At 34.7% G+C, this 13,688-nt stretch overlaps 1 long non-coding RNA gene across 2 annotated transcripts; it reads right to left on the bottom strand.

The window, feature by feature from the left end:
- Window positions 1-1,752: 1,752 nt before the first annotated feature.
- LOC133676781 (uncharacterized) lies at window positions 1,753-4,980 on the bottom strand. 2 transcript variants are annotated; one of them, XR_009835664.1, is made up of 3 exons: window positions 4,411-4,980; window positions 4,169-4,230; window positions 1,753-2,469 (listed from the first exon to the last, which is right to left on the bottom strand). It is a non-coding gene; the product is annotated as an uncharacterized LOC133676781 (long non-coding RNA). The 2 variants fall into 2 exon arrangements; XR_009835663.1 differs by lacking the exon at window positions 1,753-2,469 and having other exon boundaries at window positions 3,959-4,230.
- Window positions 4,981-13,688: the final 8,708 nt, after the last annotated feature.

Here is a 13,688-nt window from a genome sequence, read left to right as displayed (position 1 = left end):
TTTTTTGGCAATGCTATGTTCTTTATTAGAAGTTTCTAAGCGATATGCTGCAGACATATGCACAAATAACAACTTTTTTTATTTATTTATTCAATAGTAACCTTATTTTTAGATTAGTTTTCGATTCAATTGAGACAAAATCCCTTCCAGTAATTTTAAAATTACATTTTTATATTATTTTCATGTATTTAAAAAGAAATTCATAAATTTTCATAGCTATTGGCCTCAAAATATAAACTTGAGAAATTAAGGAACATGGTTAATCACCTTAACTATCATATCAACCTATGCCCATGGGGATTATGAACTTAGCAACATGATCATATATAGTAGCAAGTTACTAGTTAATAATATATACCAAAATAAGAAAATTGTAAAATTAACGAGATAGGAATATTAAGCTGTACATAAAAAAATTGGCAAACCTCAAATATACCATAAACTATTAGGGTAATATCAATTTACCTTAAAATTATTTTTTATATCTATTTTATTTTTGAAGTATTTTGATTTCTCAATTAAGAACTTTTAGAGAGAATAAGAGAAATCTTTTAAGCAGGAGAACATTAAATCAATTTTCTTAGAGTATGTTTGTATATGCTTGTTAAAGTATTTGCATCCAAAATGTTAAAATAAATTCCAAATTGTCCTAAAACATAACTTAAAGTTATAATAAATTCTCCACTCATATGGATTGGTGAGGTAAAGGGAAATTTTTTATACTGAAATTGTCGTTTAGGGTAGACTGACAATTGATGGAGGCAAGCAGGGCTGAAAAGGTTCATATGAAACAGATTAGAAATATACCTAACACACCACTAGTTCTTCGAGGGATTAGTTTGGTATTGTTGGTCAAACTGGAAGTGGAAACACTACTTTTATCGATGCTCTATTTCGGCTGGTGGAACCAGAGGGAGGAAAGATTGTAGTGGATGGCGCTGACATTTCTGAGATTGGACTTGATGATTTGAGGTCACGATTTGGAATAATACCTCAAGATCCTACTCTCTCTAAAGGGACAGTGAGATGCATTTGGACCCCTTTTCTCAGCATACTGACCAGGAGATGTGGAAGTTGCTTTCCAATTCTTGCTCATATATAGTTTTTAATCTGTATATAACCATGATCTAACCAATGGATGAAAAACACTTTCTACCCCCATGCTTTTTTTACTTGTATTAGTACAAGTAGGTCGTATAGTATTGCAACAATACTGTAGGTCTAGGGAGGGAGAAATGTGGAGGAGGAACTGAAGTTCCTAACATCAATTTTGAACTAGATTCAAATATCAAGTTTCGCAAATTCTTCTTGGCAATTCAATGAAATTGGCCACTTTTTGCAAGAGCATCAGATTGCAGGCCTGTTGCCACTCCACTGTGATTTTCCTGTATCTATCCACACTCCTGCAGCTAGTTCCTTAGTGTGGATAGATACTGGGAAATCACACTGTCAAAATCATCAGTGATAACTATCATCTGGAGTTGAATCCAGGAGCTCTACGAAGAATACAAAAGGTGGTGCTACTGAAACTTGAACTATAGGCTTTTTGCTTCCTTCCTCTTTTGCTGCTGCTTTTGTCCTGAAAAATGATGCAGAAGCTGTAGATTCTGATAGCGTAAAAGCATGTTCCTCTGTTTTCCAATTATGAATGGTGAAGCAAAAGGAGAGCATGCTTGATCAAGACCAGAGACCAAAGACGGATGCATTTAGCAATCATCAAAGCCCATTGACAAGGAATTGGACAACTTGGGATACATCAAAAGAATTTTATTTTTTATTTTTTAAAAAAGAAGAGCGTATGCTCAGAATGAGGATATAGAATGAACACCATGCAAGTCCTATGAGATATTCCCATAAATAAACAGTGACACCATTCAAAAGATGAAATGATCACTTTCATTTTCTTTATGGTCCTCCAAGAGTAGCGTTTTCTATATCTTCTCTGCTCAATGCGTAACTGAATCTCTTCTCCACATCCTTTTCAAGATTCCCTGGTCCATTCTTTAAGTACCTGATACAGTCTGTTTAGCCAAGCAATAAATCTAAAAGGATGAATAGCGTAACTGAGCATAAGACTTATTTCCTTCCTTTCACGTCAAATTAGCATTTCAGAATCCATCTCCAATGGTAAAATCTAACTACCCTGGATAAACAATGATATCTTAATTTGTGCAATTTGATAAATTGATCGATTAGTCCTAGCAGGTTGAGAATTCAAAATTTGAATAGTAAGGGAGAATAGGGAAGAGTGAACTCTCAGGCAAGCTGCAGAACCAATTAAACCTTGTTTCCCACTTGAAGTTATCCAGCTTTCTCCAACATTCCTTTCCTTTTATTGAATCCCAACCAAGATTCAATGAGCACAATGTCATCATTGCATTGGTCTTACTCTTGAATAGGTGCCATCATCTTCATATTTTAGAAGATTGATGGTAGAGAAACCTCAATTGTACATAGTTCAAAGAAGGTCTGCACAAACCATTACAATAGTAAAAAAATACATATATAAAATATGGAAGCTGCTATTTAAAATGAGAAATCATCTTCTTAAAGAACAGAACATGATATGAAAACCATAACTTATGTCCCAAATTTCAGAAGGGCACTAACTAGCCCAAACTGAATCAATCTTAACCAATTGGTCTGCAGGTTATGAGCCTATGAGCTAGTCCCAAATTTCTGCACCAATGACATTAGACCCATTGATATTTGTTGGACAGGGCTAACCTTTCTGTTAACTTTCCTATTGTCATTGATCACACGACCTCCAACTTCCCACATATTGGTACCAATTTCCTTCACGCAATCACTAATCCATCTTGACTTTTGATCATGCTTAAATACTTTCATTTACATGATCTATTAGCATGAAACTGTTTTTCTATATGATCATGAAGAAGAAGCCTGTGATGGTCCCATAACTTCTCTGCATTGTGTAGGTATATGCCATGCAATCATCTATCTAACTCCATCTCCAGTAGCACTATACTTTTCAATTCCCGCACACACTATTTATCCAAATTAACACAAACTCATCACGTTTATATATCTCTGTCATCAATTATTCCCTAGCTACTTCCACTGAAAAGTGAATAGATACTCTTACAATTGCTAATTTTGAAACTCTAATTTATACATTGCTGCAGCATTTCTGATCTTATCAAACTAACTACAATTTATTAATTCAAATCGTCCATAAACTACTAATATTTTAATAATATTGCTCCACACCATATTACTCTTCTTCCCCAAATGCAAACCTCATATGAGCACAAACTTCTTGACACACTTACTAGATTACTTCTCTAGTGTACAACATGACTAATTGAGAAAATATGGATGTGCTCTTTTTTTAGATAAAATAGAAAGGTATTAACACTGATTCTTCAGCCTTTTGCGGGTCTAGAAAGGTTATCATTACATCAACCAAAATTACCATATCATAGAAGCTCATCTATTCATCGAACCTCACTAAATCCCTATATTCAAACTAGTTGGGATCAGCTAGATCCTTTTTATCAATTCTTTCTGAGCAGCAGAGTTCCCATCACTAACAAGAATAATCTCACTTCCATCATTATACAAATATTTTCAATCGGGGTTGTGTAGCCAAAGATTGACAAACAAACTTCGAGCAATAGCTATAACAAAGCACACTTGACTTGTCAGATTACAGCAAACGCCATTAAAAACTCTCCAGCATAATTTAATGGAAGCTATAATACATCTAACAACAATATTATTTGTTGTTCACTAATTCAAATCACCAATTTTTCCTTGGCAGCTCAAGTTTCCTTCTTTTCTAAAAATTCCAAATTACATGTAGAAACCACTCAACCTAATAATAAAAATAAATCCAAATAATGAACATAATACAAAAACACAGTAATCATTCACAGTAAAATGTTAAGCTCAGCTTAACAAGATTAGAAAGAATAGAAAGAAAAGAGAACAGAAATTGAGAAGGAACAGAAACAAGAGAGAGCAGAGAAATGAGATTGATCTTCTGTATTTTCTTCTTTTTTCTCACACATTTCCATACACCAGTTTATATACAAGCTTTTATTCTTCTACTGACTGTAACTATATTCAAGCCTACTGACTCTAACTACTTCCTTAACTCAACTGCTTTTCTAACTTCCAGCTAACAGAATTCCACCAGACTAACCGTTATTCTTTTAGTGCTGTTGTTGCTTCTTGTTGCTCTCCTTCCAGCCTTTATCATGTCTCCTGGTTCGTAACATAAAAGATAACTTAAACAGACTACATCATGACCACACCAGTGGCAATTCACCAAACCACAATGATCGTATGCAAAGTTGAAAACTTGACAGCAATTACTCACATACACTAATAAACATAACAACAAAAACCCAGATGCTAAAACAACAATAAAGAACCAAACTTTACCTTATATAAAGATCAGTGACATCAAGTGATAACTGAGCATGCCAATCAGGTTTCTCAACAAACCAAACAGCACGGCTCTCTTTGCTTTGGTAAAACCCTAAACCCTTCAACCAAGCTTCAATGCAAGGCAAACTATGAGAGTACAAAGGCTTTTTCTTGTCAGGGAGTGTTTGTAGCCACTCATCTCCTGTTGATGATATCTTCTCTGCTTCTGATGATTTTAAAGAAACTATTCTTTTGGGTTTTCTTGGAAACTTACATAAAGGATAAGGACATGAAGGAGATTTAGAGAAAAGGGATGGATGCAATGAGGGAAAGTGAGAGACTGGAAGCACGAGTAGAAGTTGAAGGGTGCGAGGAGAGGGGGGTGTTAGTAGTGGCAAGGAAGGAAGAAATGGTGGTCATGTTTTTGTTCTATTTCGGGTCCTAAACTTATGGATTCATTTAATTTTTGTTGGGATGGATTGGAGAGGGGAGGTTTTGGTAAAGCTTGGAGGGTGTAGGGTGGAGAGAGAGTGTTTTGAATGAGCAAAGGAGACATTCATTATCTTCCTCTTTGGAGTTAAAGGGATGATTAGAAGAATAACAGTGATAGTTTTTCAGAGTGATTTTTGTTTTTAAATATATTAAAATAATATATTTTTTATTTTAAAAAATATTTTTGATATTAATATATTTAAAAAAATAAAAATATAAAAAAAATTAATTTTTTTTTGGCAAACTTTTGTCTGTGCTTAAAGAGAAAGTTCAAGGTATGGACAAGGAGCTTATTCTTAAAGTTTAATGTGTGGATATTTGGATCGGGTTTGTAATCAAATTATATAAAATAATTGATACAATGAAACTTAATTAAAACCTTATTAATTTGCCTAATTTCATCATAGATTCAATTCAAACTTGATTGGATATAACTAAAATAAATATTATTTTTTTATCCTTATTTAAAAAATAAAAAAATCACATTTATGAATTAATGAAGGCTATATGTTTATTTTTTTGTGGTGCTGTGTTTTTAAAAAAAGTAATTTTTTTTACTTTAAATTATTATTTTTTAATATTTTTGGATTATTTTTATGTGTTATTTAAAAAATTAAAAAAATACTATTTTAAAATATTTTCAAATAAAAAATACTTTAGAAAGCAATTTTTACCACAATATCAAACATTACTAAAATAATTTGTAAGTTGAAATAACTTCATAAGTTGTGAGGTAATGTAACTTAATAATATGAGCATTTCATTGGATTACATATTGAATTATATGGGAAATTTTTTTTGATAGTGTTATTAAATTTGGTGTGGTTTAGTTAGTTAATATGTTAACTTAGTTTCTTGCTTTGAATTGTATTTTAAATTAAATTGAGTTGGAGTTTATTTAAAAAATTTATTAATTTGTGATTTGATCAATTCAATAAAAAATGATTTTTTAAATTAAAACTATATTATTTTATTTTTAAAAAAATATTTAAAACAACAATAACTTTAAATTGAAATTTAAAAAAATGGATTTAAAGTCTTTGATCAACAAAAAAAAAACAAAATCCCGCCAAAAAAAGCCTCAAAATTCGCCCTTTCTATTGAATGATAGGTGTTTAGCATATGGGAATTTGTTTAATGAGAAGTTTAATAGAGTTTTTAGGAGTGTTAATGAAGGGTTTGTTAGTAAATATATTCACTTTAGTTAGGTTGATTTGAAATGTGAAGTTATGTGTGTTAATTTTGATGAGTCTGAAGTGCGTTTTGAGCTTTTTGAGAGGGGGATTAAGGTTTTAGACTTGGGATTTTGTTCTAATGATTCTTTCGGTTTAGGTTCTGTTCTTGTTCCTTTTGGTTTGCTATATTTTTTTTTATTTTTGTGTTTTAAAAGTATTTTTTTAAAAAAATTTTATTTTTTTATTTTTTTATTTACTTTAAATTAATATGTTTTTAGTGTTTTTAAATCATTTTGATGTGTTGATGTTAAAAATAATTTTTAAAAATAAAAAAAATTCATTTTGATATATTTTACTACGAAAAGTTATTTAGAAAACTCTCAAACAGATAATCTTAAGACATTAGATGTGAGTAAAAAGCCTCTGGAAAGTAAGTTCTGTGATCTTGAATTAGTTAACTTGGACATGTTTTCTAGATTTAGTTAGAAATTCATGAATTCACAGTAGTTGTGAACAAAGGAAAATGATTTTGGAAGATTTTGGTGGTGGAATTGCGAAATTACATGTTAAGGCAGTCCAATTCTTTTATGAACTTACTTGAGCTTTCAAGAGAAGTTGAGAAAGACCAAATAGAAAATTGCAGTGAGTTGTCTTAAGATAAAGTTCTTAACATGATATGGATTGAAATGGGTGAGTTTGTCTTCAAATCCACACCTATTTGGCAACATCTCTTGAGTTTTCTGTATAAAAAAGGTTGTGGGGGCTTTGGTTTCTCATTCGAGATGGCAGTTCGTATTAAAAAAATATTTCATTTAAAAATTAAAATTATTAGATAAGATTTTAAGATATGATTTATATAATTATCTGACACATTCTTTTTAAGTGAAAATTTTTTAAACTTGAAACTTGCACATAATTACATTATTTTATGCTTATTTTTTATCAAATAGAATAAGAGTGGTGAGATTTGAATTCGTAACTGCTAGGTCAACAAGGCTTTTAATATGATGTTAAACAATTATCTCAATCTAAAAATTTAAACTATTATTTAAAGCTTATAAATACAATTTATATAATTTTCTAATAACTCTGTAAATGTCAAGCCTTTTATGGTTTCTTCGGCTCTGCTCTTTATTGTGGGAGATGAATTTCACCCTCATGGAGTCACAAGTAAATTTGATGGTGTGAGTTTGGGTCAAGTTTTTAAGAAGACAGAAAATGAGGGTTGCAAATCAAAAATCAATTTGAGCCGCTCTCATGGACTTATTGGTTCTCAATCTGGGCACTTCCCATCCGATAAGTGTGCTGTCACAGGAGGTAGTAAAAGAAAGAAGAACAAAAGAAGTTTAAATATCAGCACTTACCATTAAAATAATATTTTATTATTTGTAAAATTTATTTTAACATTAAAATAATCTAAAAATATTTTAAAAAACTAATTTTAAACTAAAAAAAATCAAATTTTGGGTAAATAATGTTTTGGTTTCACTATCAAACACTTAAAGTTATTGGGTTATTTGATCAATTTTTGTAGTTTTTTTTTTAAATAAAACATCATTATTTTGGATAAAAAATTTAAAAGTTTTTTGGAGTTGACCCGGCTGAGTCTCACTCGGTTTTTAATAGGGTCAATTAAATCACAAGTTGATTAGTCAAGTCACTCGGATTTAACCAGTATTTTGGGATTGTTTTAGGTTGTGTTTAAAAATATGATAGTGGTTACTTTTTCAAAGTGTTTTTTGCTCGGAAATGTATGAAAATAATATATATTTTTATTTTTTTAAAATTATTTTTGACATCTGAACATCAAAACAGTTTAAAAACACTAAAAAATTAATTTTAAACAAAAAAAACTAAAAAAATCATGAAACCGGGAATAAAAAAAACCCTAATAACAATGAAATTCATAGCCTGCTTTCGATGGAATCGTCAAAGTGGAAACCGATTTCAGACTGCCCAAAAAACAGTCCCTAATCCCCTTTGATTCCAAGAAACTCACTGAGAGACTTAAATGGTATCTGCCTAGACAGCCAAGTCAAAACCGTCATGGTCCTCCTATTTATAAATAGAGAGGACCAGTATAACCTTTAAGAACCATGGTGCCTCGAAACAAGAAGAGAAGACTTTAGATTTTGTTGTGTGGTCCTGCACCATGTGATGGGGGACCACCATATTAATTAAGGAGGCAGCTGGCTGCCTCCTTGGTTTAAATTAAATGAAACGGTTACTGTAGATGGCAGTAGCAAATTTAACAAGAGAGGAGAAGAAAACCGAGAGAAAGAAAGAAGAAGAGGCAGCAGAGCAGCCTGCGTTCTTTCTTCAATTTCCAGTTCGTTCACCGTTGGATCGGGCTGAGATTTTGACAGCAGCTTCTAGACACATTCCTCTTCATTCTGGACGGTTGGATCGAAGATTGGTGGTGTGGAAGCTGGCCGTTTTGACAGAAAACGGGGCTGTCAGTTTTGTGAGTTTTTCTCAAATAATTCTCCTTTAATCTTGTTGTAATCCGAGAATAAGTAGTTCTTGATGATATATATGTTGTATCCCTTAGTTGAATCTGAGGAAGAACAGTTATGAACCCATTATTTGTGATAGTGGAAGTTTTTAGGTGGACTCCGGTCCCGTGGTTTTTCCCGCATCGGGTTTTCCACGTAAAAATCTTGGTGTTAATTTGTGTGATTATTTTCATTATATTTGATCATTGTTTGAATCTGTTTTTTACTGCACAAAGAGGGAAAAAGGATTGGGACTTGTGAATTGTGAATTGTATTCCGCTGAATTGATCTGGTTAGTTATCCCGAGTTTTCCCAACAAAGTGGTATCAGAGCATTTGATTGTGTAGATTAAATTCTTGTGCAGTTAAAATGGAAAAGAAGATTCGGGTATGATAAAGCTCACTTCCTCAAATTATTTCCTATGGAAAACAATGATGGAGGATCACTTATATTGCAATGATTTGGCTTTGCCGATTGAATGTAAAGGAATAAAGCCTGATGACATGGATGATGCAAAATGGAATGGACTAAATAGAAAGGCTACAGCTAATGTTAGAAAATGGGTATCTTCTAAGTCCATTAATCATATTTCTCAAGAACATGATTGCTATAAAGTTTGGAAGATGTTGGAAGAAACATTTGTCAAGGAGAGTGCACAAAACAAGGTTTTTGTAATTAGAGACCTTGTGAATTTGAAGTATAAAGATGGTGAAGATGCTTCGGTGCATATAAATGTATTCCAAGGGTTCTTGAATCAGCTGTCATTGATGAACCTTGAGTTAGCCGATGAAATGCAAGCATTAATCATATTGAGTTCATTGCCGGATAGTTGGGAGACTTTGGTAGTGTCACTTAGCAATTCTACTCCGAATGGAAAGCTCACTTTGAAAACAGTGAAGGATTGTATCCTCAATGAAGAGAAGAGGAGGAAAGGGACAAGCACTTCCGAGTCTCATGCACTTGTTACAGAAAGTCGAGGGAGAAGTCAAAGCAGGTTCTCTCACGGCAAGCAAGATGGAGAATCCAGCAATAGAAAAGGCAAATGGAAGCCAAGAGGAAGATCTCAGTCAAGGAAGGGTTTTAAGTGTTATTACTGTGACAAGCCTGGGCATATGCAAAAAGATTGCAGAAAGTATAAAAGAGATAAAAAGGGTAGAGATGAAGACAAGAATGAAGAGAATGGTACAGCTGTAGTTGTATCTGATGGTGATGTTGCCATTGTGTGTGATGATGGCTGTGTTAATCTTGCATGTCAAGATACCACCTGGGTTGCAGATTCAGCAGCTTCTTACCATGTTACACCCCGACGTGATTTTTACACATCCTACATTGCTGGTGACTTTGGTCAAGTTAGGATGGGAAATCAAGGGATGGCTAGTGTTGTGGGCATTAGAGATATTTGGTTGGAAACCAATACTGGGTGCAAGTTGCTACTCAAAGATGTTAGGCATGTGCCTGATATGCGCCTACATTTGATCTCTACTGGTACTCTTGATGAAGAAGGCTATCACAGTTACTTTGGAGATGATAAATGGAAGCTCTCTAAAAATTTCCTAATTGTTGCTAAAGAGAAGAAGATGAGTCTCTACATGTCACAAGCCAAGGTGATCAAAGGGGAGGTAAATGCAATTGAAGATTGCTCTACTGATTTATGGCATAAGCGGCTTGGACATTTGAGTGAGAAAGGCCTTGGAATCCTTGCCAAGAAGAATTACCTTCCTTTAAAAGGTATGAACTTGAACACATGTACTCATTGTTTAGTTGGTAAACAACATAGAGTTGCATTTCAAAGATCACCTCCACATAGAAGATCACATGTTCTTGATTTAGTTCATACTGATGTTTGCTCAATGATTGATAAGTCTCTTAGAGGTGCATTGTACTTTGTTAGTTTTATTGATGATCACTCCAGGAAGATTTGGGCCATTTGTTTGAAATCCAAAGATCAGGTGCTTGATGTCTTTAAGGATTTCCATGCCAGAGTTGAAAGAGAAACTGGTAGAAAGCTGAAATGTGTTCGAGCAGACAATTATGGTGAATACAGGGGTCCTTTTGAGAAGTACTGCAGGGAACATGGCATCAAGTTAGAGAAGACAGTTCCTAAGACTCCACAGCAGAATGGAGTGGCTGAGAGAATGAACAGAATAATTATTGAAAGAATTAGATGTATGCTCTCTCATGCAAAGCTGCCTAAGTCCTTTTGGGGGCAATGAAGACTACAGTTGCCATGATCAACCTTTCTCCATCAGTTCCTCTTGAGTTTGAAGTTCCAGATAGAGTTTGGAAAGGAAAGGATGTTTCCTATGCACACTTAAGAGTGTTTGGATACAGAGCATTTGTACATGTTCCAAGGGATGAAAGGTCTAAGCTTGACAGCAAGACAAAGCAATGTATTTTCTTGGGCTCTGAAGATGATGAGTTTGGTTATAGGTTGTAGGATCCAAAAGAGAAGAAAATTGTGAGAAGCAGAGATGTTATCTTCTTTGAAGATCAAACCATTGAAGACTTTGAACTGAAGGAGAAAACAGAGTCTACTACTTTTATTCCATCTAATTCAAATCCAACACCTACTCCACAGTTATCTTTGATGCCTGCTAATCACGGGGGAGACTTGCAAAATGATGAAAATGGTGGTTTTCTTAATGAGTCATTAGTTGGTGATCCTGAATCAGCTAATGATGATATTGATGTTATTCCTGAACAGGTTATGCAGGAAGCTCCAGATGAGCCACAATTGAGGAGGTCAACTAGACCTCGCCAACCTTCCACCAAATACTCTCCTCATGAGTATGTGCTGGTTACTGACGGGGGAGAGCCAGAATGCTTTGATGAAGCTATGTCACATGAGAAGAAAAGTGAGTGGTTGAAAGCAATGCAAGAAGAGATGAAATCCTTGCATGAAAACCATACCTTTGAGTTAGTGAAGCTTCCTAAAGGTAAGAGAGCACTCAAGAACAAATGGGTGTTCAGGTTAAAAATTGATGAACATTGCTCACAGCCAAGGTACAAGGCAAGATTGGTTGTGAAAGGTTTCGGTCAGAAGAAGGGTATTGATTTTGAAGAAATCTTTTCACCAGTGGTCAAGATGTCTTCAATCCGAGTTGTGCTTGGCTTAGCTGCTAGTTTGAATCTTGAAGTTGAGCAACTTGATGTGAAAACTGCCTTTCTCCATGGTGATTTAGATGAGGAGATCTACATGGAACAGCCTGAAGGGTTTGAAGCAAAAGGTAAAGAGCAGTTAGTTTGCAAGTTGAAAAAGAGCTTATATGGGTTAAAGCAAGCTCCAAGACAATGGTACAAGAAGTTTGATTCTTTCATGGTGGATCATGGTTATGACAGGACCACTTCTGATCATTGTGTATTTATGAAAAGGTTTCCCGATGAAAACTTTATTATTCTCCTGTTGTATGTGGATGATATGTTGATTGTTGGCTATGATGCTAAGAAGATTCAGATTTTGAAGGAAGAGTTAAGCAAGTCTTTTGCAATGAAAGACTTAGGACCGGCAAAACAGATTCTTGGCATGAAGATCACGCGTGACAGGAAGAAGGAGAAACTTTAGCTATCTCAAGAGAGATTGTCCAAAAGGTACTTGAGAGATTCAACATGAGCAACTCCAAACCGGTTTGTTCTCCACTTGCAAGCCACTTTAAACTAAGTTCTAAGCAGTGTCCTTCAAGTGATGAAGAAAGAGATGAGATGAAAAAGGTTCCTTATGCATCCGCAGTTGGTAGCTTGATGTATGCCATGGTTTGCACAAGGCCGGATATAGCTCATGCAGTTGGTATGGTTAGTCGATTCCTCTCCAATCCTGGTAAAGAACACTGGTCAGCAGTGAAATGGATACTCAGGTATCTCAAAGGTACTTCTAGTTTCAGCTTATGTTTTGGTAATGATAAACCTGTGTTGGATGGATACACAGATGCAGATATGGCTGGTGATGTTGATTCTAGAAAGTCCACATCAGGATACTTGATGAAGTTTGCAGGGGGAGCAGTCTCATGGCAATCAAGGTTGCAAAAATGTGTGGCATTATCCACTACAGAGGCTGAATATATTGCTCTTACTGAAGGGGGCAAAGAGTTGTTATGGATGAAGAAGTTCTTACATGAACTTGGCCTAGTTCAAGAGAACTTTGTGTTGCACTGTGATAGTCAAAGTGCAATCCATCTCAGTAAGCATCCTACTTTTCACTCTCGGTCATTGAGGTTAGATATCAATGGATTCGAGATGCTATGGAGATGAAGTCATTTGTTGTCGAGAAGATCCATACCGATGACAACGTGTCAGACATGATGACCAAACCTCTACCGAGAGAGAAGTTTGAGTTTTGCATAAGGGAAGCAGGCTTGTCAGAGCCTCCTAAATTGAAGCTTACATGTTGATCGCCAGTATGGCGAATTCCTCACATGGTGCGTGAGGGGGAGATTTGTTGTGTGGTCCAGCACCATGTGATGGGGGACCACCACATTAATTAAGGAGGCAGCTGGCTGCCTCCTTGGTTTAAATTAAATGAAACGGTTACTATAGATGGCAGTAGCAAATTTAACAAGAGAGGAGAAGAAAACCGAGAGAAAGAAAGAAGAAGAGGCAGCAGAGCAGCCTGTGTTCTTTCTTCGATTTCCAGTTCGTTCACCGTTGGATCGGGCTGAGATTTTGACAGCAGCTTCTAGACACATTCCTCTTCATTCTGGACGATTGGATCGAAGATTGGTGGTGTGGAAGCTGGCCGTTTTGACAGAAAATGGGGCTGTCAGTTTTGTGAGTTTTTCTCAAATAATTCTCCTTTAATCTTGTTGTAATCCGAGAATAAGTAGTTCTTGATGATATATATGTTGTATCCCTTAGTTGAATCTGAGGAAGAACAGTTGTGAACCCATTATTTGTGATAGTGGAAGTTTTTAGGTGGACTCCGGTCCCGTGGTTTTTCCTTCATCGGGTTTTCCACGTAAAAATCTTGGTGTTAATTTGTGTGATTATTTGCATTATATTTGATCATTGTTTGAATCTGTTTTTTACTGCACAAAGAGGGAAAAAGGATTGGGACTTGTAAATTGTGAATTGTATTCCGCTAAATTGATCCGGTTAGTTGTCCCGAGTTTTCCCAACAGATTTGTACATTATTTTTATG

This window comes from Populus nigra, chromosome 17, assembly GCF_951802175.1.
Source record: "Populus nigra chromosome 17, ddPopNigr1.1, whole genome shotgun sequence".
In the NCBI taxonomy this organism is placed as follows: domain Eukaryota; kingdom Viridiplantae; phylum Streptophyta; class Magnoliopsida; order Malpighiales; family Salicaceae; genus Populus; species Populus nigra.
This window is presented reverse-complemented; position numbering and strand designations above follow the sequence as displayed.